Source organism: Gopherus evgoodei, chromosome 12 (assembly GCF_007399415.2).
Source record: "Gopherus evgoodei ecotype Sinaloan lineage chromosome 12, rGopEvg1_v1.p, whole genome shotgun sequence".
NCBI lineage: Eukaryota > Metazoa > Chordata > Testudines > Testudinidae > Gopherus > Gopherus evgoodei.
Window position 1 is genome coordinate 39,077,312 of NC_044333.1, and position 24,168 is coordinate 39,101,479.

Here is a 24,168-nt window from a genome sequence, read left to right on the forward strand (position 1 = left end):
CCTTAAAGCAAAGACTAGATGTGTGGAAAGGGGAGTGGAAGAAAAAGCTGTCGGATGCACCATCTACTGGATTTTGAGGGTATGGGCGACGATTCAGGTCCTCTGAGACCTATGCAGACAAATACATGCTCAAAGGATAAACCAGGGCTTAAATCCTGCTCCTGTTGAAATCAGCAGGAGTTTTGCTATTGACTTGGGAGCATGATCAGTCACTAAGTCTGTTAGAAGAATTATACTGCCTGGGACTCTCCTGGCAGCGGAAGAAGCAGACATCCACAGGGAACGCCATGATGGGGAATGAGGTGTGTCTGTTTATGGAGCACCAGGGGCTAGTGCCATTCTGCTGTGGCATGAGGTACCCTAACACTGCTGAATGGTGTAAGATCATTGGCACGGCGTGGCTTCTCTGCTCACAGGTAGGGAGTCTAGTCACCAAGTGCAATAAATCCTAGAAACAGAAAGGGAAGAAATCACTCTGGAGTCTAATCCCATCCAGCCTATATTTAAAGGGACTCAAAAGTGGTTTTTCTAAATGACTTCTTTGCTCACTGCTGTTTAGCGAAATCCCTTGGATCCTTGGAGATGAACTGTCTTCTTACCGAACGGCATCTGGAGGGGCTCAGAAAATTCACCTGTACTCCAGAGATAAATCCATGACAATCTTGTTGTTATTCTTTCTTTATATTGCAGTAGTACCCAGGATCGAGGCCCCACTGTGCTAGGTGCTCTATAAATACCTAGAAAGATACCCTGCAGTGCTTATAAGCTATTAAAATATCTCTCACTACAAAAAAGGTGTTTTTTTAACCAAACCTCTTTAGCCTGGAAATACTCCAACTACCAAACTCCCATTCAGATCTCAGAACCTCGGCGAATCAGTGCTGAGCTGAAAAATATTTAAGCCACAGCACAGCCTGTAAGGTGAGGGTGTAAATGGCCATAGCTCCATTGCTGATTTCCCCCGGCTGAGGATCTGGCAGAAAGAGTCTTTCAGAGCACAGGGATCTCTGAAAAGCATCATTTTTGCACCGATACAGGTGTTCAGAAAGGCAATTTGTTCAGTTTGTTCAGCAGATGTTATTGGGCAGCTGCCACGCTTTCACCCCCTGAGATATTGATTACAAGGATGTTGAAAGCACTGGAGCAGACGTTGCTGGAGCAATATATATAATGTGGGTTTAAAAAATCTTGAGATAAATGCTACTTTTTATTTTAAAAGGAGGATGTCTTGGAAGGCTCAGAGGGGAAGCTGAATCGCAACCTGTGTTTGAGTGGAAACCTGTCTAGGATGCAGAATGTTTTCCATAACACAGGCCGGTTTGTGTGGGTTCACCTGGGCAGGAAGTTCTGGGGTAAAGTGATACCCCACAAAGCACAGGGATCCTTCTCTGACACCCCCTTTCCTAAATCTGATAGCTGCAGGAGATTGTTAATGAGATAAACATCCACTTTGCAGCAGCTCTTGTGTGCAGGCAACATGTGTGAAAATGATCAGTTGTGACATTTCGGCAGAAAGTGCAGGAAGCATAATGGGCCAAATCCTGCTCTCAGTGCAAACCCAGAGTCACTGCACACTCTTCACAGGAGTTGCTCTGGGTTTGCCCCAGGATCACTGGGAGCCCAATTTGCCCCTTTATGCTCTTCTTTAGCTTCCACTGAAACTTCGTGGTGTTTTCACACTTCCAGCTTTGTTCCCAGTGAGAATCACCAAACGCAGACGTGCACACAGAACTAGTGCTCTGGAACAGCTACTAGTGGCATGAAACCATGATCTAGTGAGAGACCCCACTGTCAATCCTCCAAACTACCCAGGCCCCTAATAATTTCTTACTATACGTTCAGGTCCTGATTTTAAAACACTAAGCTCCGTTTCTCTAGGTACAATTAACTGAAGCTGCAGTTTTGTGCACCCATACACCAGCGTCTACTCACCTATATATCTACGGGCCTAATCCAGTGCTCATTGAGTCCATAAGACTCCCAGTGACTCCAGTGACAATGGGATCAGGCACCAACCAGCAAATCATGGATTTAAACATCTAAGTGTCCTAATTTGTGGGTGCAAAAAGGCACCCATTTATATGTTGCTCCCAATCTTGTATCCCCCAAAATAGAGGGTAGGTAAGGCCACGCTGAAAACTTGGTTCTCAATAGCAGCCTTTGGAACAACCCCAAGACAATGGGAGTTCAGGACATTTAGCCCGGTGTAGGGCTGGAAAATGTAACAACACATTTTGCTTTTTATGGGAAATAATCTAAATCCCAGCTCTTGTTACTTCCCATCTCCCAGCAGTCTGAGGTATTGTGACATTTCTGAGGAAGTCCATCCACTAGAGTGAGAGATATGCCCAGGGGTAAACTTTGTGTATCATGTAACCGTTGGTGTCTCAGCAAGTAGACATGTCCTCATGGCTAATACTTGCAGTGACTGGCTCGACTGGGTCACTTGCCTGTCAAAGATGATTGTGCCAAGTTTAAACATCATTGGATTTCCAGGTGAGGTAACAACCACATTGTTCTGTGAATTCATTGTCAGACTAAGCAGGATTTAATGTGATCCTAAATTCATGCTGATTCAGCAGTGCTAAACAGCTGACCAATATAAACAGTTTCTGGTGTCCATCAGATTCGGGATGCTCTCTTCTGGGAGGGAAAAGAATCCAGCATCTGTGTTTATGCCCATTGCAAGTAGATGCTTTCCTTTTTCATAGCTCTGCCAATGCTACTGAATAATGATTTGCAGCGCCTCTGCTGTGTAATGGTTGGGTCTCCCCTAACCAGAGATCACTGCTCATGCTGTGATTAGAGCTGGATGAAACCTATGAATGAATGTTCTTCATTGAAAAACAGCCTTTTCCCCCAAAAAACAGAAATCTTCATGAGAAAATTTCACATTTTTCTGACAAAACCTGAAAACACACACAAAAAAAGAACTTTTCCAGAGGTTTTGGGTTTTTTTCTATCTTCCGCTGTTTCCTTTTCAGTGGCAAAAGGGAAATATGGGAGAAAAGGAGAGGAAAAGGCCCTGAAGGACAAATGTTTTGAAAACTTTCCATAAAAAATTTGTGAATAAACCTAAACTTGATCCTTGTTTGAAATCTGTGGAATTAAAATTAGCAGCCTGAAGTCTTTGCAATTTCAGCATCAGCTCTAGCAGTGATTTACGTGGCAAGGACATATGCCCTCTTGGAACTTGTCAGAGACCACCAACCCTTGATTCCTTTTCAGGTCATCTCGGTCGTCTCGTCATCTGAGATTCTAATAATTGGATGCATGTGCTTCTTCAGTGGAGTGGAAATCTTGGCAAGCCTGTGAGAAGTTAGTACTCCCTTTTACCAATGTAATTCCAAGCATCAGTGTTCTTAGGGTGACGTCTGACAAGGACCAACAGCCTTCTGAAGAAAACCTTGTTCTGTTCTCTTGGGTCCTTACGGCCTTTCTGGACTAGGCAAAGCAGTTACATTTATTGTGAATGGGCTGTAGCTATGTCCTGACTAGGAAGGCATTGTAAGGGCTGGAGGCTGGCACAGGGGGCCGGTGATTCATTACAGAGCCTTTCACCTCTAAGTCACTGGTTCATAGTCAGCCTACGTAAGTATCAAGAATGACTGTGGGTGGGGGGTTGTTAAGTAGCCTGGGTTGTAGGTCTCGGTGGACAAATGTCCATCTTACCATGCCTCTGGCGCTAATTGGCCTCCTTGCTGTCGGTCTTAGCAGAGATTTGAATGGATTGTGGAGGCTTTCTCATGCCTAGAAGAGTGCCCTCCAGAAAGGGGCTGGAATATATTTGTATGGGGCCTGGGGAATCTTGTGCTGCCGCTCAGCACTGTGTCTGCACTAAGGATAGAGGAGGTCAGTCTCCAGGGACATCAGTCCAACACCAGAGCTGAAGCTGTATAGGGCTGGAGTTACCAGGTTCAGTTCCCAGTGCTGGCCAACCTGTCACCTTGCACACAGTGTGGTGGCTGTTCTTGAGGAGAGCGGGCTGGCTTCCAGATACCTTTTGTTGGTAGGGGGCTGGCATTGTTTACCTTCTTGATGCTGCCAGAGGCTGACCTGGCCAGCTGACTGGCACGGAACGCCCTTCACGGGAATCGAGGAGCCCCTGCCAGTGCCAGCTTTTGCCCATCACGCAGGCCTGGGGCATTGCCACAAAGCCAACACGTGAGGGCAAGACACCAAGGGCCGCTCCATGCTGAAATGGCCAGCATTCCGCCCACCATGCTACTGCCCAGGGAATGCCCTTCCAAAGGGGACCAATTCATCACTAACAGACAGTTCTCTGGTACACACATACCCCATCCCCAGGGCAAATATTTTGCTCCAAAGAAGAGAAGACTTCCAAGAGCAGAGAGTTTCCATAACCACGCAGGCAGACGGCAGTCTCCAGTTGGAAGTCAATGAGGGTGATTGAATGTCGGCAGTCGTTACAGGCATTACAGCAGTATCCTTAGCTCAGAACTGATCTTACTCAATCGATTTCTTTAGAAGCTCCTGTCTCTAGCTGAAGAATAATATTCTGAGGGAATAGGAACTTCCCAGAATTTCCCAGTCCTCTCTTGGCTAGAGGACATATTCTGGGAATATTTTATGATGAGTAATGTTCTACTTGACCAGGGGCAGTGATCTTTAACACGACACCTACATCCCAGCTGGGGTTTGTTGTCCTGAGCAGTGCCGGAGCAGAGAGACATTGCTGCATCCAAAATACTTTTCCACCTCGCACAGCAGTGGCGAAAGGAAAATATTTTCACGATGCCTTTCTTCAGCCGTCTGAAATATCCCATTTTAATTTTTTTGAACCATTGACAGAAGAGTACATTGGAGCGGGAAGGGGATTTTCATCCCGTAGTATTTCTCTGGAGAAATGACCTCCTAACCAGACAGAGGCCAGCCTTGTCTCATGGATGAATATTGGCATTATTCAATCACATTTACTCACGGATGGGACCTGTTTAAAAAAAAAATACAGGCATCCATTGAGTTTCCCTCACACAGGGTTTGTGGGGCCGAGTTGTCTTGTAACCTGCCATTGTTGGGAGATAGTGATCGTATGAAAGACCTGGTCTATGCTTGGCTTCGCTAGGAGCTGGCAGCCTTCACAGTTTATGAAGTGTGTATTCTTTCTGTGGTTGCCGTTGCTGCGAGAGATGTTTCCCTAGACACATCTGCCGTCCATGCTTTCTGTCACTGAAGAATGAGGTGAGAAAGGTGAGCGGAATCCTTCTCCCAAAGGATTTAGGAGGCCGGCCTAATTACTGCCTGTTGCATTTGCCGGTGGAGACGTTGGTTGCCTTTCTGGTAATGACTGGGATTCGTGCTCTGGTAATCAGCTAAGGGGCAGATGGGAGCCCTGGAGCGCTCTTCATGTGCCTTCCCTACTCCCCCATGGCTTATTACAGAAGCAGGTCCATCCCACTGTATCCTGATGGACCAAAGTCATGGCAGTTGTGCGTTTTCAGGGTTAATTTGCCATCGCCAAGATAAAATATACTTCCTCCCACTCCCACTAACTTAATTCATCTCCATATATCTGCAGATAAAGGACGTGGGGGGGGCGGGGGATGGAGGGGAAGAGACTGCAAATGTCCAGCAGCCATTACTAGGTGAGGTTGATTTTCTAGCTGGCTGTTCACCTCTTTTAAAGTGCTGGGCTATCACTTACTAATGCAGCCAGCATTGTGTTATGCATATACCTGAAATTCACTGGCTTGCTGCCAGCCACCTCCACGTTATCCGCACGATGTTCCGGTCTCAAACTTGTCGATGAAGAGAGCAGTTTTCCCCTCTATAGTGTGTTCACCCCACTGTTTCTCCGGGGGGCGCCCCACCTCTTTGTACATTTTAAAGCATTTTAGCCGGAGCAGCACCCACCATAAAATCGAAGAGTCTTCAGAATGTCCGTTGGAACAGAGAACAATCCACCAGGGTGGAGAGTTTCCACAGCACAATTTCTGTCTTGGGGTCTTGTGACTGTGATGTGCCGGGTAAATTGTAGGTTCCTGGAACGAAGTTTTCTGTTCGGAGGCAGTGTTGTCCAGTGGATAGAGCATGGGGCTGGCACTCGGACACCTGCCTCTGCCACTGACCTGCTGGGTGATCTTGGCCTAGTCCCTTCCTCTCTCTGTGACTTGTTTATTCCTGTTTTGTCTGCTGGGGAAGGATTGTGTCTTACTATGCGTATGCACAATCTTAGCACAGTGAGGTCCCGATAACACCATCCCATTAGTAGTGGAAGTACACAGTACAATAATAACAGTCATTGACAGCAGGCATCGCTCTGACTAGAGATGGGCAAAAGGTTCTGATGAGGAAAGCAAAAGGGGGCTGGCAGGACCTCCCCCGAACAAGTTGTCTCATGGGATTTCTGCAACCGCCATACCGGCTCCTGGTTAGGCCAGAAGAACCGTGAGATCCACCTTCCCTAAGAGATTTAGGCACCGACTGCTGGGACAAGAAGCTGCAGGAGCCGCCTGTGAATATGAAATGGAGCCGTTCTGAACCTGCAACTAGGTTTGTGTTGAGGTCTGACAAATAGGGGAAAGTTTGGGGCTGTCCTTATATGCTTCCAAGCGGGTTCCCTCATTCCTTGTTTCTAACCTGCGCGGTACATGGTGCTGTCTAGATGCTTTTTCATTTGATCTGTTGTAGTGAAGTGGATAGGGTGTCGATGCCCAGCTAGTCCCTCTGGAATAGAATCAGAACTGCCCGCCAGTGTCTCATAGGCCCTGTACTGCTAATAACTCATTCTTTAATCAGGCAATTAAGGTCCGGGCTTTGGGGTAGTGGGATCTGGGTTTTAGCCTCAGTGTCGCCGTGAAGTTCTGAGTGACCGTGCCCAGGAGTCCACTGACAATCACGTCCTAGGTAGCCTCAGATGTGTTATAATGGAGTCAAACTTTGGTAATTCGGTAACTTGGCCTATTTATCATGTTTCTCCTGTGGAAAAGAAGTGTTTCTTGAGATACTCCTGAGAAACAAGGGCCTTTCTAGTGAGAACGTGCCATCTGAGACGTTTTCTTTAGGTTCTGCCTCCTGGCATGATGCCACAGCAGCTGTTATCAGCAGAAGTCTCCTTGTTTACATTCCATAATGCTGCTGGCAGGGCGTTCTCAGAGTGCCACCCTCCTCTCTGCGACTGACTCTGCCACGCGTTCTGCCACACCCTGGATGTGCAGCCCGTCCCAGACAGATGGGGGGTAGGGTTGGGAATGTTCTGACTCAGGGGTCGGAGGTGATGGCTGGGAACAGTTCTGTGCCAGCATAAAGCCAATTAGTACATGCTTTCGCTTAGTTGCTGTTTGAAGTTTTATGCATGTGCATGATCCACGATTAGTGCCTTTAAACAAATTTAAATAAATAGTTCTCGGTGCTGAGCCGAGCCATGTGCTTCACGCAGGGAGGTGTTACTTCCCTTGTATATGGCTCTGGAGCTCTGCTTTGTTCCTGCCTGGGAATCCCATTACCACAGAGAGATTGACTGACTGATTGGCAGAGCTTGGACAAAAGCAGGAAAGGGAGAGATGTTGGCTGAAACCCTTCCTGGCAGCGAGATCTTGTCGTTTCACTGGGACCGCGGGGGGAAACACCATTAGATGGCATGTTTAAAACTAATGTGGATAAAACACCAGTGAGTACAGAATAAGGAAACAATCCTACATTGACCGGGAGGGACTGGGTAAACCTCAGCCAGCCCATGAAGCATAGAGGGGGTTTTAAAAAAGCTGAGGTGAGTTAGAAACCCAACTTCCATTGAATTTCCCTAGGATGCCTAACCTCCTACAGTGCTGAAATTTTAACCATGTGATGCATTTCCATGTCAAACAGATGGAGAACTTCACGTTTCACAGCTTTCTTAGGGCTGGGAGGAGGTGAAGGACCTGCTGCTACATACAAGGTTGGCCTAGCAGTGGTTCTTACACTCAGGGAGATGGCCCAGAATTCAGAAGGATGGAGGAAATCCCATCATTTTATGCTACACTTGGACAGAGCAATGGGCGGTTTGAAGAGTTGCGTTCCCACCCCACCACAGTCCGCTCTAGTCTTGCAGCATTGGCAGGAAACACCAGGGAGGAACTGCTTTGTGCTAGAGTGAAATGGAACGGTTGTCCAGTTGGCGTCAGTCAAGGTCAGTCCCAAGTCTGCACCACGAGGGAGTTTCCTCAGCCTAAATGAGCAAGTAGAGCTTAAAAACAAGGGCACAGATAACAGGTGCAAGGCAAGCTACCATTGCTGAGTTCTCACAGGGCCTCATTTGCTAGACAGATACCTGGAATCAGGGAAGATGGTGATATAAGAGGCCTATGAGGTCATCTTGAGGTGCCCGGGCCAGTGCAAGATTGTTCCCTACTGCATATTGCTTAGTGTTTAGGACAGCTCTGGACGGTGTGTTTCCATTGTATCATGACATCGCATTGCATCATGACGCACACGCGGGGTTAGGTTTGGATCCAAGTTAAATTCAGGATATTTGTGGGAGGTTTAACTTTGCATGAGGAGGGGATGGGGTCTTGGCAGAGGGAATGGTGGCAACCCTAAGAGAAACATGAGTAGTCCGTACACAGCAGCCATTACCTAGGCACCACTTTGCAACACAACAAATCAGTGTATTGACGCCTCCGGCAGAGAGCCAATTGGTGACACGCCAAGGATCCAGCTCTATCTGAAGAGCAAACTGCCATGGAAAAGAAGCAAGCAGGGATGATAAAAGCCTGTGCCTTAACGAGCCAGGTGTTATGGAGCTGGTCCTTGCTGCTAAGGGTTATTTCTTAACTCTCCCGCCTATAAAATGCTATGAATCTAGCAGGGAATATTATTTAACGTGCTGGAGAGGATGCTGTCTGTGTTATTTACCAAGGGAAATTTTTCTTCAGAGGGGCCAATTCTTAGTCGGACTGCAGAAAGCCAAACCTGGTTGTTCTTTGAATTGCCAGTGAGAAGCAATGAGCCATAAGGAGGAGGTACTGCCTACTGCACTGCATCAGACAGAATTCCCTTTGTTCCAGGGCACGTTCGCCTCTGCGGATAATGAGCTTGCTGCAGATACATTCTTCCCTTTTGACCCAGTGCTTCACACACAAAATATCCCAACTGAATATTGTCCAAAATGATCACTAGCTCTTCCTGGACTCCAGTACGCCTGCAAACTTGCCATGCCATTCTTGCACCTGGTTACCCCCAAAGTTCAAGACCACACAACTGGCTGCATGTCATTCCCTTTGGAGTTGAAGATGGCATTGTAGGAAATGGGAGGCCTTGCTGTTGACAAGTAGCACTGACAGAACAATAGGGAAACATTTCATTACGTATATAAACTGGGGAAATAGGGAATGGGGTCCTATTTTTAAAAAAAATTAATAGCGAGCATAATTTTAAAGAAGGCATAAATACACAGTAAATTAAGTGTCCAGACAGAAGCAGCTTTAAAAATCTCTCTCTGTAAGCTGTGAAAGTTGGCAAGAGTCCCCGTTTTCCAGCAATGACATGTGTGGGTTGTTGTCTTTTGTGGGAGGAGGAAGGTTGTGAGTGTGGGGTTTTTTTTATCAGAATGTCTGTGTTCCAGTTACAGGTCACTGAGAGTCTAGGCTGTCTGGGAGAGCAGCGGGTCTCCCTCTTTTCTGTCTCCTCTTCTCCAGCCATATGTTGGAGTCGTCCTGGCTCCTGCACAGGGGAAAGAGATTTCATCATTTTTATCTAAATACAGTGGGCTAGAAAAGAGACTAATACCTGCCTTGCCTGTTACTCTCTGCCCTACTCCAGGAGCAAAAAGCTGCTTTTTCCCCCCATAAACTCTGATAAATACTTCTGTGCCGTTTTCTCAGATTATATGTGCAATGACAGTGTTATCCTTGCACTGGGAACATCTAGGACTTTGCATGGGAACAGTGTAGGAATATGTACAGTGTATTTGAGTGTGTCCCAGTCCTAGGAATACGAGGAGGAAAGGGGATGTCCTTGTGCGTGCGTGTGTGTGTCTGTGTCCCAGTCCACAGAAGATGTGAGACTCCTAGTCACACAGCCTGGTTCTTTCACTCAAGCTGTAGAGACTTATGCTTGCAGTTCTGCCGGTTCCTGGGTGTGTTGGCCAAGAGAGGAGCTGTCACCCATAGATACAGTCGTTGAAGTCGGTGGAGTTACGCTGGTGTATGGTTGTAAGAGAAGAGTTGTACCCCATAATATATGTTGAACATACACAGGCTTATTGGTATATATCGCAGATCAAGGCTCTGTTGTGCCGCGAGACGTACAAATACATAGTAAGAGACAGCCCCTACCTCAAATTGTTTACAGTCTAAGCAGACAAGACAGACAGGCGGGAGGGAGGGAAAGGGGAGGAGCGCGTAGAAAACAGAGGGTAAGTGTCTTGCCTGGGGGCACATAGGATATTAATAGCAAAGCCTGGACTAGGAGCCGTGTCTTTAATTAAAGTCCAGCATGCTCTCCACTACAGTGTTTCTCGACCTGTTTGATAACAGGGACCAGCTTGCTGCCTTCCTAAACTGTAAAGTCTATGAGTCTCAGGGAGATTTCCAAGGACCAGTCATTGAGACCATACTGCCTCCCCATGCTGTCTAATCTATTTTAATCTACCCTCTCGCTAAGGCAGCCCTCCCCAGTGCGTCTGGGCACTAGCAGTTAAACACATACATGAATATAGTGACACTTGAATCTACTCTGCTTCCAAAGTAACTTACTGGCTTTCCCCCTCTAGGCCAGTTTGAGCTATGCAGTTGGAACCCTGGTGGCTCTTGAATGGAAGGGTTGAGATCTACCAGACTCCATCAGGCCTGACCCCTCTTTGGGTCTTGACATTGATTCAGAGGGTACTCAGCAAAACCTGAATTAATGAGCCCTTGGTATAATGCCGTCAGTAGGGACCGAGGAATCCTTTTAAAATGCAGACTGCAGACCCGACAGCCAGCTGCTATGGATTACCATGTGCTTCCTCCTCCATTCATGGGCCACTGACATAGTACGCAGCTCTGCAGTGCTGCTGGCTGGACACACTCAGGACTCGTCTACTCTAGAAGCACTACAGCAGTGCAGCACTGATGCTGTCGCGTTGCTAATGCAGGTGCTCTAAGCTGACAGGAGAGAGTTCTCCCTTCAATTTAATTACTCCAGCCCCGGTGAGCGGCAGGAGCTGTTGGCAGGAGAAGCTGTCCACATCGGCGCTTAGGCGAGTGTATTGGTGCTCAGGGGAGTGACTTATTCGCACCCCTAAGTGACATAAATTGTACCACCGTAAGTGGTAGTGTGTACAAGCCCCAGGTGCTCTCCCAGGCCCCTCAGGAAGTTGTAATTGTTTGGTTTTTGGGATGCTGCTGCTAGTCAGAAACTAGGTGGCTTGGATCAGGAGTGTAAGAAGCAATCTGAAGCTTGTATGCACAGCCCACAGCATCCCATAATCTCGCAGGCCCTATATGACAATAGACATAACAATAGCTAGCTCTTAGGTCATGCTGTTCATCTATAGAGCGCAAAGCACTTTACAACGGAGGTCAAGATCATTATCCCTATTTTACAGTTGGGGAAACTGAGGCACGGAGCGGCTGAAGTGACTTGCCCAGGATCACCTAGCAGGCCAATGGCAGAGCTGGGATTAGAACTCCTGAGATCCTGTCTAGGGCGCCTATTCTCCTGGGTCACGCTGCAGTCACTCACAGAGAAGGTGCAGCGAGGTAAATCTAGCCATGTATCAGCCAGAGGCCAGACAAAGCTGCTTGTTCCAGTAAGAAGTGGTGCACCTGAGTAATTAAGAATTGTCCTCCAATATGACCTATGTCACCTACTGCACACCTCTGGCAGCGTTCTTCCAATTCCCCCCTTCCTCCCATCTTAGTCTGTGTTGTACAGTAACAGGTAGCAAAATGGTAGCTTTTTAAAAAGGCCCAGTGTAATCTCGAGATTAAAGCTGCGGATGAGGGATCAGGATTCTTGGGGTACATCTATACTGCGAAGAAAAGCCTGTGGCACTGAGCCTCAGAGCCCAGATCCATTGTAAAACTAGCAGAGTAGACGTTCCCTCTCGAACTGGAGCCTGCAGTCTGAAACCTGGCAAGGGGGGAGGGTCTATGTCTACACTGCTATTTGTAGCCCCACAGCTCAAGACCCATGGGCGTGAGTCAGTTGACCCAGGCTCTGAGACTTGGTATGGCAAGCTTTTCTTTGCAGGGTAGACGTACCCTGGAATTCAATTCCTGGCTCTTCCACTAGCTCACTGTGTAATTTGGTGCAAGCCCCTGTTACTCCTGGGTAACGTGGTAATAGGAGCTATCTCACGGGGAAGAGGCACGGTTCCTAATTAGCATTTGTGCAACACACGGAGATCATCTGACAGAAGGTGGTGATGGGGCCATGAGGGCAGGGGACTGGACTCGATGACCTCTCGAGGTCCCTTCCAGTCCTAGAGTCTATGAGTCTATAAGGTGCTGGGAAAGTGTAATCCCAGGGACTTTCACTCCTGGAGCTTTAAAGTGCGCATTTTTAAGACTGAATCTGAGCAGCTTTCTCCAGCCTAGAGAGAACTGTTATTACTAACGTACAAACCCTGAAGGGAGAGTCTTTTTGTAATGGAAACCCTACTGGACCCTTAATTATCATGAGCCCTTCAGCTCAGCTTAGCGCATACTCTGTCAGACTTTTACACTTCTAATCTACCGAGCACCGGAGATATCTTCCTCCTTTAAATCCTGTGTTACAGGAGTAGGAGATCAGAAGGGAAAAATGATTTTCCCCAAAATAGCTCTTGCTGTCAGTGCCTGGGATAGCAATTCCCTTTAGATTGACAAAACTGAGAGCCCGTTTGATCTGAACGGCTGGAAATTGAGGAAGAGGCTAGCTCCTGAGAGGAGGTGCCCATTTGAGGAAAGGCACAGGATTCCCTTTGCAAGGGTATTTACGTAGCAAGTACCTAGAGGCTCCCGTACAATCTCCTCCTTGCATTTCATCCCTTTATAAAGTTAAGTCTAAAGAGAGGACTCCATATTTAGACAGCTTTGGCTCCCTCTTCGGGAAGTCTGAATAAACAGCATCACACTCCATCTGTGCATTTATTTGTACCACCATCTGGATTTGGTGTTGGAACTTAAAGAGTAGAAGGGAGCGGTTGTGAGGGGAACGTCAAGTGTATGTTTGCGTAGTTGAAATCTGAATGGTATGTTCTGCAGGGGCTACTGGTTAGTTTTATCTCAGTTGTTCTACTATTATACTAAATCAGGAAGGGATTTTTATTTTATTTGAAATCTACTTTTCTTTTACATAGAACCAAATTATAATCACTTTTAATTGAAAAAAAAACTGATAATATTCTGAACCAAATTTCTGGGAGATTAATTAACAGTGCAATAAATCCCCAAAGGAAATGCTCATTAATCTTGCCTTTCAGAAGCAAATTTCAGAAGAGAGCTGATTTAAAACATTGCTAATAATTAGAGGAAAGTTGACAGCTGAACCCCCCCACCCCACCCCAAATCTGGCAAAAGTCTTCTCCTATCAGATCCTGACTTAAACTAGTTCACGCTAAAATAAGTGTAGCTGGTGGTGGAAATCTTATGATCTTATGATCAGAGAGGGAGAAGATGCAAGGAATCTTTGGCATGAACTGTGCAACTAGATCTGGAACAAGACAGGGGATCTCAGCCTTGTTTATTCCCAGGTGGCTCATCACTGGGGTCTGTGAGGGCCTAGGGGAGCTCACCTTTGGACCAGGACTTTGGAACAAGCAAAGGAGAAACAACTGTCCCCCCAGATCAGGAGCCCTGCCTGGGCATGCTGGAGAAGGGCATTATAGGTGCGTGCTCGCAGCTCGTTGCAGACTTCCAGCCCAGTTGGGTGCATTCCCTCTTGCTGCTAGTTCTGTACCAGGATGCAGAATCTTATGGTGTTAATTAAAGATCCCTGCTGCCTTAAGGCCCGATGGGAGTTATAAGTACTTATTGAGACCCACTGCTGCATTGCAAAGCACTGGTATTTCCACCTGACCCATGTCCATTCATCCTCTGGGCCCAAATGCTGCTCTAGGCAGCCCCATCAGGCAATCTGCAGAAAATCAGCTGCTTCCCTTTTGGGGGGCATCTGTCGGTAGCGCGTCAGTTACATGTGTCACTGGAGCAACCAGGACAGCTCTTTGTGTGCGGCTTGGGAAAGGGGCTTTGCTCTGTGCTAGTCCATTGCCTGGTGATTGCAATGCGGCAGCTGTGCTTCCCAAGCTGATCCGGCTCCTGTGTCAATCCAGAATCTTTGCATCAGTCATCTCCGCTTTCATGCTGGTCCAGCCATCTCCCAGCATCAGAGTATCACAGGCTGGTTTGATTTAATGGAAATTTTGCCATTTAAACAACAACGATATTGGAACTGGAAATCGACAACTTTGCTGTCATCACAGCGGTCTGAGCTAGCTACCTACCTACCGATCCATCTATCTATCATTGTGGTACCTGAGGACCTTTCACTTAAAATCAATTTCAATAGCAAAATGTCTAGTGGACTTCATGGATCTCTTACACTTCTCCCTGTCTGGGGTCAAAACGCTGCTTGGGGGTGGGGTTTTTGCTTCTGCTTTGTCATTGCATTAACTGCTTCTATTTTTATTGTTGATAGAGGTTTTCGGGTAGAGGGGTTGTCAGTGGAGGATGACTAGCATTTTAACTGAGCTGCAGGGACCATCTGGACTGAGCATCCAAAGCACAGACTGATTTCTCTTACGTCGGGTTTATTGTGACCTAAGGAGGCTGGGATGAGCAAACTGCCCCCGGTGCAAAAGGGCCGTGCACAGCCAGAGAGACCCACGTTTGCATCCTTTCTAACATGTCTCCAGTCTACATTGAAATGAAACTCCATTCAAAGCTTTGGACTGTCTGAATCGCAATGAGCCAATTAACTTCAGTGGGAGATATGGGCGTCTCTATCCAAGGGCACAATTTGACACAATTACTATGGAAAGAGTCTGATCTTTGTTACTCCAGCTCTTGATTTCAGTGGAGTTACTCTGGGTTTAAATTGGGGGGGGGAGGAAGTGAGAGAAAAATTTGTCCCTTGGCATTTGTGTGTGGTTGGCACACTGTGGGCCAAACCATGCTGCCTATTACGCTGGCGTAAATCAGTAATAATTCAACTGATTTCAATAGAGTTGCTTTGGGTTTACTGCACCATAGTCTAAGTGAGAGCAGTGTTTGCTCATGGCTCTTCATTTTCGTTTCCTATAGTGTGGTGTTTTAACCCAAACAAACACTGCAATGTGTTCCCTAGATGTAAACTATTGGGATGGACATGAGTGCAAAACATGGACAAATCATGTTACTGCCATTTTCCTTTGCTCTGATTTAGCATCTTTCCCTGGTCAGTAGGACCCTGCTGGAACTTGCCTACTCTTCATAGCCCAGTAGTGATCTCCTGCCTCCCCATTTGATAGCAAACAAGCACTTTGTCTTTGTGGCTGTGCAGGTGACCTGCATTAGGTTTCTCTGCTGGGGGCAGCTGGGTTTTATCTCCTCTCTGCATGGTGGTGATGTGGGATTTATTACTGTGGAAATGGGGCCAGGGCATTAGACAAACATGCACAGTGGTGACATTGTCAGGGCAGCTTCAGATTTAGCTGGGGAGGTGGGGTGCCAGGTGAAGTATATTTCATCAACAGGGAGAGGAGGAAATGTTGTCTGTGGGTGACAGGCAAAGGAAAGGAGAGCCGGGGGCAAAAATGGAGTGATCCTACCCACCGAAATCCAGTGCAGACCGAAGCACAAGGAATAGGAGCAGCTCTGTGTTGGTTTCCGTTGCTAATCAGTGAGTCTCTTGGTGCTGCTGTCTATCATTATTGTTGTTGTTATTGTTGTAGAAAGTTACCGATCCAGGTTCGCGAGCAGCGTGATAATCTCCCAGCAAGGTTCAGTTATTGTCCCTAGCAGCACACCAGCTGGCTCTCCAAACTCCTCCAGAGCCAGCTCTGCCAGTCCCAACGCTGGCTTAGCCAGTCAGGCAGCATAAGGTTGATCTTCCAGAGGCACAGAGCCAGCCACAAGACTTTTATGCCACTCTCCCCACCTCTGCTTCTGGTATAGCAGGGAAAGGAGCCATGGCTAGGAGTTTATACGGCAGGCGGATCATTGTCTCCGTTTCAGGCCTCTGTGCTGGGAGGACTGGCTCTGCGCAAAGCAGCAGCAGGATCGGGGGAGGACAAAAGTGAGCACTAAACCACTGTGTGCTCCCAGCACAGCACAGAATAGGGTCTGTAGTAACTGGCTAAGCTACCCGCAGTCTCATGAACCTATTCTCCATTTCCTTTACTTCCTAAAGGCAAGATGATATTTGTGTGCTGGCCTGTGCTGGAGTGATGCAGGGCTTCACTGCCCCAGCAGGGTCATGGGGCAAAATGCCTTCTAAAGATGCCCATTGTAAGCTGGAGATGCACCCAGGGCCATCCCTTAGGACGGTGTAGCCTGCTTCTCTCTCATCTCTTGGCTAGTAAAAGCAGGGAGCTAGGCGCTTCTGCCAAACAGGGCTTAAATTCGGCTGGAGCTGTCTGGAGCAGAGCTCTGGTAAATATTTTCAAATCCGCAGGAGTCCTTCCATCCGCAGCTCTACCCACGAGGCTGAAGTCCCAAGCCCCAGGGCTCCGGGAAATACTCACTGAGAATTTAAGCCCTTCTGCCAAGGTTTCTGACATTGCAGGGGAAGCCTGGGAAGTGGGGTAGGAGACATAGACTTAGTGAGGGCAAGGGACTGGTAAGGTCTGCAGTTGCGAAGCGGTGATGAGATGAGCTAGTTAGCCAGGGAGGCAGCGCTGGAGGGCAGAATCAAGGTCCAGCAGCCTTCGAGGCCAAAACCAAACCAGTTCTCTCTTGCAAGCCCAGTAACTCCAAGCGGTATTTTCCATAGTGCTCTTCTGTAGGCTGAAAACTTGCATGATGTTTCAGGTTTGCAATGCTTAAGAGCATGACTAGAGAGAGGCCTGAAAAAGGATTCAAAGCTCTGGGAAATGTCCAGAAAGAGCAGCGTTTCAATCTCTTCTTTTTATTTATTTATATTGCTGTAGTGCTGAAGTGTCACGAGCCATGGGTCTCGAATCCAGGTTGGCAGTGTTTATGGGACCTGCCACACTCCAACCCACCACCTGGGACCAAGGAAGGCCAGACACAGTGTGAGGCTCCACCCCTGAAGTCTGATTGTCAGAGCCCTGGAGCAGCTGATAGGCCGACTGGTCCTACTTGCGCCAGCAGCAGGTGCAGAAAGTGGGCTCTAGCCTGCTCTGAGCTGTGTGCCTCCTGCTCCAGGCATCTGACTTGTGGTTCCGGGCCACCCGTGTGTTTCCTGCCTCTAACCTCCTGCTACCCTGACCCTGCCTGAGTCCTGCCTCATAACTGTGGGCTCTGGCTCCGACTGCTAGATCTTGCTGCCCATGACCCAGCCATGATGCTAAGAGACCCAGTCATGGACCATAACCTCATTGTGCTTGGTGCTGTACAAACACAGAGAGCAAAGACAGTCCCTGCATGGGACAGAGCTCACAATTCAAGACAAGAGAGAACCACTGGACACAGCCCGATGGCAGAGTACAAGGAAATGATGATCTGTTGCTGGTTGGCATGATAGGCTGTGGTCTCAGCAAGCCTTCCCCCAAGGGGCTCTGCAGATATTAGAGATACCTAGGGAGGAACGTGCCTCCCTTCATTTTGAAATATCCCACATTTGACAATGGGTTGTGTTAACTGAGGGTTGGGTGTCCCATTTTAAATGTGACAGTGCAATGGAGCTTTCACTTGGGGGCTCCGCATTCACTGCCTCCTACCTCTAAAATGATGCACCGTCCAACAGAAACCGGCTGTGTCATTCTGCAAAGGCAAGTGGGGGGGGGCAGTTTGTTAAGGGACACTTGAGAAATGTGCTTACTTGTTGCAAGCTCCCTGTCCATCCGTGTCCCTACATGACCAGAACTTAAACTAGGAACAGAGGGAGGGAGGCGGCCTGGGATGGACCCAGACTCCAGCAGACAGAAGGAAGGAAATGTGATACTGGTCTGGGAAGCATCCCACTGGCTTTTTTTAGGCCAGGAGATAATCGGAGGGATGCATGTGTCAAAATGAGACCGTGTCTCGGGAAAGTGGGACAGCAGCTGATATGGCGACAACAACAACAACGAAATAACCGAGTGCTGTATTCAGCCCCTTGGCTATTTCAGCTACGGCCCCCTTGCCCCGCCCCCCTGTAGAGCGGAGTTGGGTTTGCTGTCATTAATAATACGGCAACACAAACAAATTACTTCACTTGGCATCGCTATCAAACACTGTGGCTGCATCTCCTCCGTCGCCTCGACATCAAAAAATGTAACAGCCTGGGTGAGTGAGGAGTTAGCTGCTGACCCATGACCCTGCAGTGACTCATTTGAGAGCTGTATTTAGGTCAGCTAGCATGTGTTGTTTTTCCACCATGCTATTAAAGGGAAAGAGAAGCTGTCTATGAAATCAAAGGGCTGAGTACAGCTCCAGCCTTACGTTCAGGGCCGGCTCCAGGGGTTTTACTGCCGCAAGCAGCCAAAAAAAAAAAGAAAAAAAAAGCCGCGATCACGATCTGTGGCAATTCAGTGGGAGGTCCTTCGCTCCGAGCAGGAGTGAGGGACCCTTCACTGAATTGCCGCTGAATACCTGTAAGTGCCGCCCCGCTCCGGAGTTGCCGCCCCAAGCACCTGCTTGATAAGCTGGTACCTGGAGCCAGCCCTGCTTACGTTAAAGGATCAATGGTTCCATGCTGCCCCGAAGTCTCATCCATTCACCCGGGTTATTCCTTGCGATGATACTTAGGGGGTATGTTACCACAATCTGCCCTTCAGGCTTGGATCATTATTTATTATTATTTATATTAGCATAGTGCCTGTGAGCCCTGGTCGTGAACCATGACCCTGTTATGCTAGGTGCTGGACAAACACAGTCCCTGCCCTGCATCGCTTACAAGCTAAATAGAGAAAGAGAGACAACAAAATGGATACAGATAGACACAGTGGAGGAAACCACTAGAAGAGCTAAGGTGATCTCAGGATGCATGAACGGGGGACTGGCGAGTAGCAGAGAGGTTATTTTACCTCTCTATTGGGCACTAGTGCGACCGCTGCCCGAACACTGCATCCATTTCCTACAATTCATGAAGGATGTTCATACGCTGGAGAGGGTTCAGAGAAAAGTCACGCGGATAATAAAAGGGATTGGAAAACCTGCCTTATCATGATAGACTCAAGGAGCTGAATCTATTTAGCTTAACAAAGAGAAGGTGAAGGGGTGTCTTGATTCCAGTGTATAAGTATGTACATAGAGGATAATATTTAATAACAGGCTCTTTAGTCCAGCAGAGGAAGGTCTAACATGATCCAGTGGCTGGAAGTTGAAGGTAGACAAATTCAGACTGGAATTAAGGGGTAAATTTTTAACAATGAAAGTACAGTAATTAACCGTGGGAAGAATTTACCAAAGGTGGTGGTGGATTCTCCATCGCTGGCAATTTAATCAAGATGGGATGTTTTTCTAAAAGCTCTGCTCTAGGAATTATTTTGGGGTAGTTCTTTGACCTGTGTTCTATCGGAGGTCAGATTAGATGATCATGGTGGTCCCTTCTGGCCTGGGAATTTATGAAACAATGAGACAGTATTGGTCAGTGTGACAAGCAGTGGTCTCAGCATGCCAGTTGCCTAACTGTTGTCAAGTTTGGGGGGGGAGTTGTCCACAGAGCCTAACTCAAACCCCATTGAAGGCAATGGGATTCCTTCCCACTTATTTCAGTGGGGTTGGATCAGGCCCAGAGGTCACAGAATGTTAAGAAGCAGCAACACCATAGTAATGATATAGAGATGTACATACATACACAGTCACTGTCTTCATAGACTCATAGGCGTGAGAAATGGGAAAGACCCAGTTGGCTATCCAATCTATCTCCCTGCTGGGGCGCCATTGTTGCCCAGTGCACCTATAACAGTGACAGACCCTGGTTGTCGGTGAGCGGGATCGAACCTGGGACCTCTGGAGCTAAATGCATGAGCCTCTACCACATAGGCTAAAAGCCAAGTGGCTGCTAGCTAAGGCTGTAGAGCAAAGTCATTTTAATCTCTCTAAGTGGTCTCGGTGCCACTAGATGGGACAGAACAGCACACCCAGGAGGTGTGTGAGTTACACCACCTCCCAGTACACTTTCACTTCTACCACTGTCATACCCGGTCTATAAATAAAAATCCCAAGCAGCGGGGCATCCATCTCCTCATTTGGGAAACTTTTTCACACATTCCTACATCGTCCTATCAGGAGTGAGTCCCTGATGTTCCTCATAAATATTCCCTTTCTTAATTTCATGTCACAACTCCTAATTTTCTCTCCTCCTTGTGCCATACCAAATAATTGCTCACCCTCATGGTGTCATGGTCCCGTCAAACATCTGTAGACAGGTGGCATGACCCACCTCCCCAAACCCAGCCAAATCCAACAATATGATTTCATAGAATCATAGAACCATAGGGTTAGAATAATCAGAGGGTTATTTGTATATATTTGCTTCCATGTCCAGAGTTTTGCAAGTGCAAAGAAACTAGAAGCCACTTTAGAAACTTTGGCCTGTTCCATTTAACTCCATTATGATAAAAAAAACTTCTCAGATGACACAGACCTGGATAGATTAGGAGACCTCACAGCATCAGCAATATTTAATGCCTCTCCAAATCCCCAGTTCCCCAAAGCATTTTAGCATGTGCTTTAAGTCCATCTTGCTGCAGCAAAATGCTTAAGAATGTGCTTAAGTCTCATTGAAGTTGTGGGACTCATAAAGCCATGAACCAAAAAAGCAAGTAGTCAATGGGACTTAAGCAGAGAGGTTTAACCAGAGGGTCAGTGGAAGAATCTTGTTCTGCGGGTGTCAGGCATGGAACCTGCTTCCAAGTGTAAATTCTGAGGGTTATTTTTAAGACATTCATAGAAATACATAAAATGCCTTTGTTCCTGCTAAACAATAGTATCCTTGTGTGATACAGCAACCTGGTGAAAACTCTAGCAGGGGGGAGGGGGTTAGAATTCCTGGCTTTGCCCTGTAATATGAAGTAGGCAGTTCTTGGTTTGCCTTTGGCACTTGGGAAAATACTTCACTGCTGGAGTGTGAGTGAGAGAGAGAGTTTTAAATGGTGGCTCCTGGAAACAGAAGAAGCTGCTTATTATCCTCTGTTATTGACACTGAGGGTCGCTCAGCAGCAAACGTGTCTAATTAGCCTGAATGAAGATCTGGTTCCACACCGCTTTCTAATTGCAGGTCATGGCAGCTGCTGCTGGGTGAACTCGCTGTACCCACAGCCAGTAGAAACAGATCAGGCAGGCTGTGAGGGGCACGCACGATCGAGAGAGAGACCTCAAAAGCTGGAGTGTTTCATTGCTAATCAAATTACCTCAGAGCTGCCTGCAAGCATGTATGGCTTTAAACAGCAGGGCCCTATAACTGGCTTCGGTTGTGAAAATATGAGACATTATCTGTAACGTTCATGGCTCCACATAATGAGTCAATCGTTGTCTTTCAGTCAGGGGAACCTATCCAGCTTGGTTGAGGGAGTGGAGTCTAGTAGTTAGAGCAGGAGACTGGGCTCCAGGACTCCTGGGTTTTAGTCTCAGCTCTGGGGAGGAGGGCAGTCTGTTAGTTAACACAAGGGGACTAGGAGTCAGGACACCTGGGATTTAGCCCTCCCTTTACCACTGACTCACAAGATTGTGAGCAAGTCTTGTCACATCTCTGTACATCGCTTCACCCACGTATCGAATGGAGATATTGATGCATCCCGAACAGGCGGGAAAGTGAAGAGGCCTATGTCAATATTGTGTGTAGAGCACTTTGAGATCCTCAGATGAAATGAGGTCAGACCATCCTCATAGTTGTCACCAAAGCAGACTTGCCATCAGGAAGCCAGGGGATGAAGCTTCAATCCTATAATCATTGGAGATTGTAATTAAGGAGTTAATTTTTATTTTTTTTACAGTGCGGCAGTGGAAAACGTACACCCCGGTTCTATACTGAGCTGCTTGTATATCGCTCTTGCGAACGGCGCTGACTCAGTGGCAAGTCTGCTGCTTTGTGAACCCCAGGGGTTCCTCTGTTCCTCTCTGCCTGTTCTTTGTCCTTTGTAAACCATGGTTTTCATTAGGAAACCTGCTCACTGCCTTCTTGTCCCGTGTTCCTTTTATCTCCGTTCTGTTAAATGATCTCAAATATGTGATATGATAAAGACAAACAAACACCCGTTCAATTTAGTTCGCCCTAATGCCAGACTCTACTTTTACCAAAGTAATTAAGATTAATGCAGTTGATAATTTGGGAAGCATTCTTAAATGTACCCTTCTGGCAGCATCTAACATATAAATTTACCTTAGAAGATTTATCTGAACACTCAGGTAACAGATAGTTCCTTAGCAAACGGGAGCATTTAGAAGCAAAATGAAAGATTAATATTTCTTAAATAAGTGTCAAAATAAGTCATTCTTTATTACAATCCCACAAAGATGCTGCTGTCAATCCCAGGCCCTCTGATTCATGTAGGAGATTAAAACCACTGCAGGCTTGGGGGGAGGGAGGGGTTAGATGCCATTTTTGTACAATTTTAAGTATATTTAATGCAATTAAAAAGGTGCCAGATCGACAGCTCTGAAAGTGAAGTCTTCTGCTTATGCACTATGAAATGGACTGCAACCAGCTCCTGGACCTGAACAACCCCAAACTTCAGGAGTGTTTGAAATCTGAATTCAGAATCAAATCCAGCCCCTCTCTTTATAATGGGACATCCCTGGATATGTCACTTCCCCAGATCTGATTGGGCCTAAATTCTGCAGCATGTCCCATCTCTGATCCACCAGACACGAGAAGAAGCAGCACAAGTTTCCCACATGCTCTCCTGCTGATGGGCATTAGCTCCTGGTCAGTCAGTTTCCATGGTTCATTCCATCTATTCATCTAGGTCCCGTTGTGGCCCCCATCACTAAAATATCTGAGCACCTCCCATGAGTAAAAACCAACAGCAATATTCCTCTTTCCCTTCCTGCTGACAAGAAGTAGGCTTGGTCCTTTCATTGTGTTTTTCTATTGGGGCATAGGTGCAAGAACACCCGTCAGGGCACTGCCCGTAGGAAAGCCTGGGTGTGGAGGTGGGTTTCATTCCCAGGGTCTACAGCAAAGAGCACTGGCAGTGATGATGGCTGTTGTGATATTGGCTTGTGTCCCACTTGCAAGTGAGACCCTCCCCCAAAATTATCTTCCCTCCAGTTACTGTACTGTTCCTATTTTGTGCAGTCCAGTCTGCCTCCTTTCATGAGCACCACATCTCTTCTAAATGTGATATTCATCCACATGAATGTGTACTGGGGACTAAACAAAATCTAGTGCCTCTGGAATGAGGAGATGCAGTTGATGGCCATGTGCAGAGCTCCACACTCAAAGCCATGGACCGAGTCATCCATCCCCAGTGTGACTGCCATTGACTTCAAGGGAATTGGTATGAACTGGTATGAAGTTGACCAGTTAAAGTTAGTCCTCTTTGTTTTGTCCAGTCCATCCCAATGGTTCCTGGCCCAGCATCTGCCAACTCAGCAGATTTCAAATGGATTTCTGATTGCTACCACGGGCAAGAAAGAATCTAAAAATCTCCCTCATCTTACTTATCAGCCAGATGGGCTATTTGACTCTGAGCTGTCCCAAAAGTCAATTATGGGAATTATAGGATTTGCCTTCCCAAGTCACCTCAAGCAGTGCAATCATTTTAAAGTGGACATCTGGATGGGTAACTTTTAGAGTTGGTGGGAACCACATTCCATATCTTCCTCCAGTATCCAACATTACTGACAACCTCCCTCTCATTTCCTGAAAATCATGGCTTGTCCTAGAAAGTACAGCTAAAGCTGCAATCTGGGCTCATTCTACCAGGCAGGTGCCTCTCTCACGAAGATCGCACGAGCTGGACCGAGGAGCAAAGCTTAGAATGTTTGGATGATTATCCAAATAGAACTGATCACCAAAAAGTGCACATTTGGATTCCAAACATCTTATAGGCCCGGACCATCACTAGCAAGAAGTGACCAACCGGCATTAGCAAGAATCCCCTGGGAACAGCCCTTCTGCTCCCAGGAGTGGTTGGAAGCAGCCCAAGCAAAAAACCAAACAAACCATGAAACA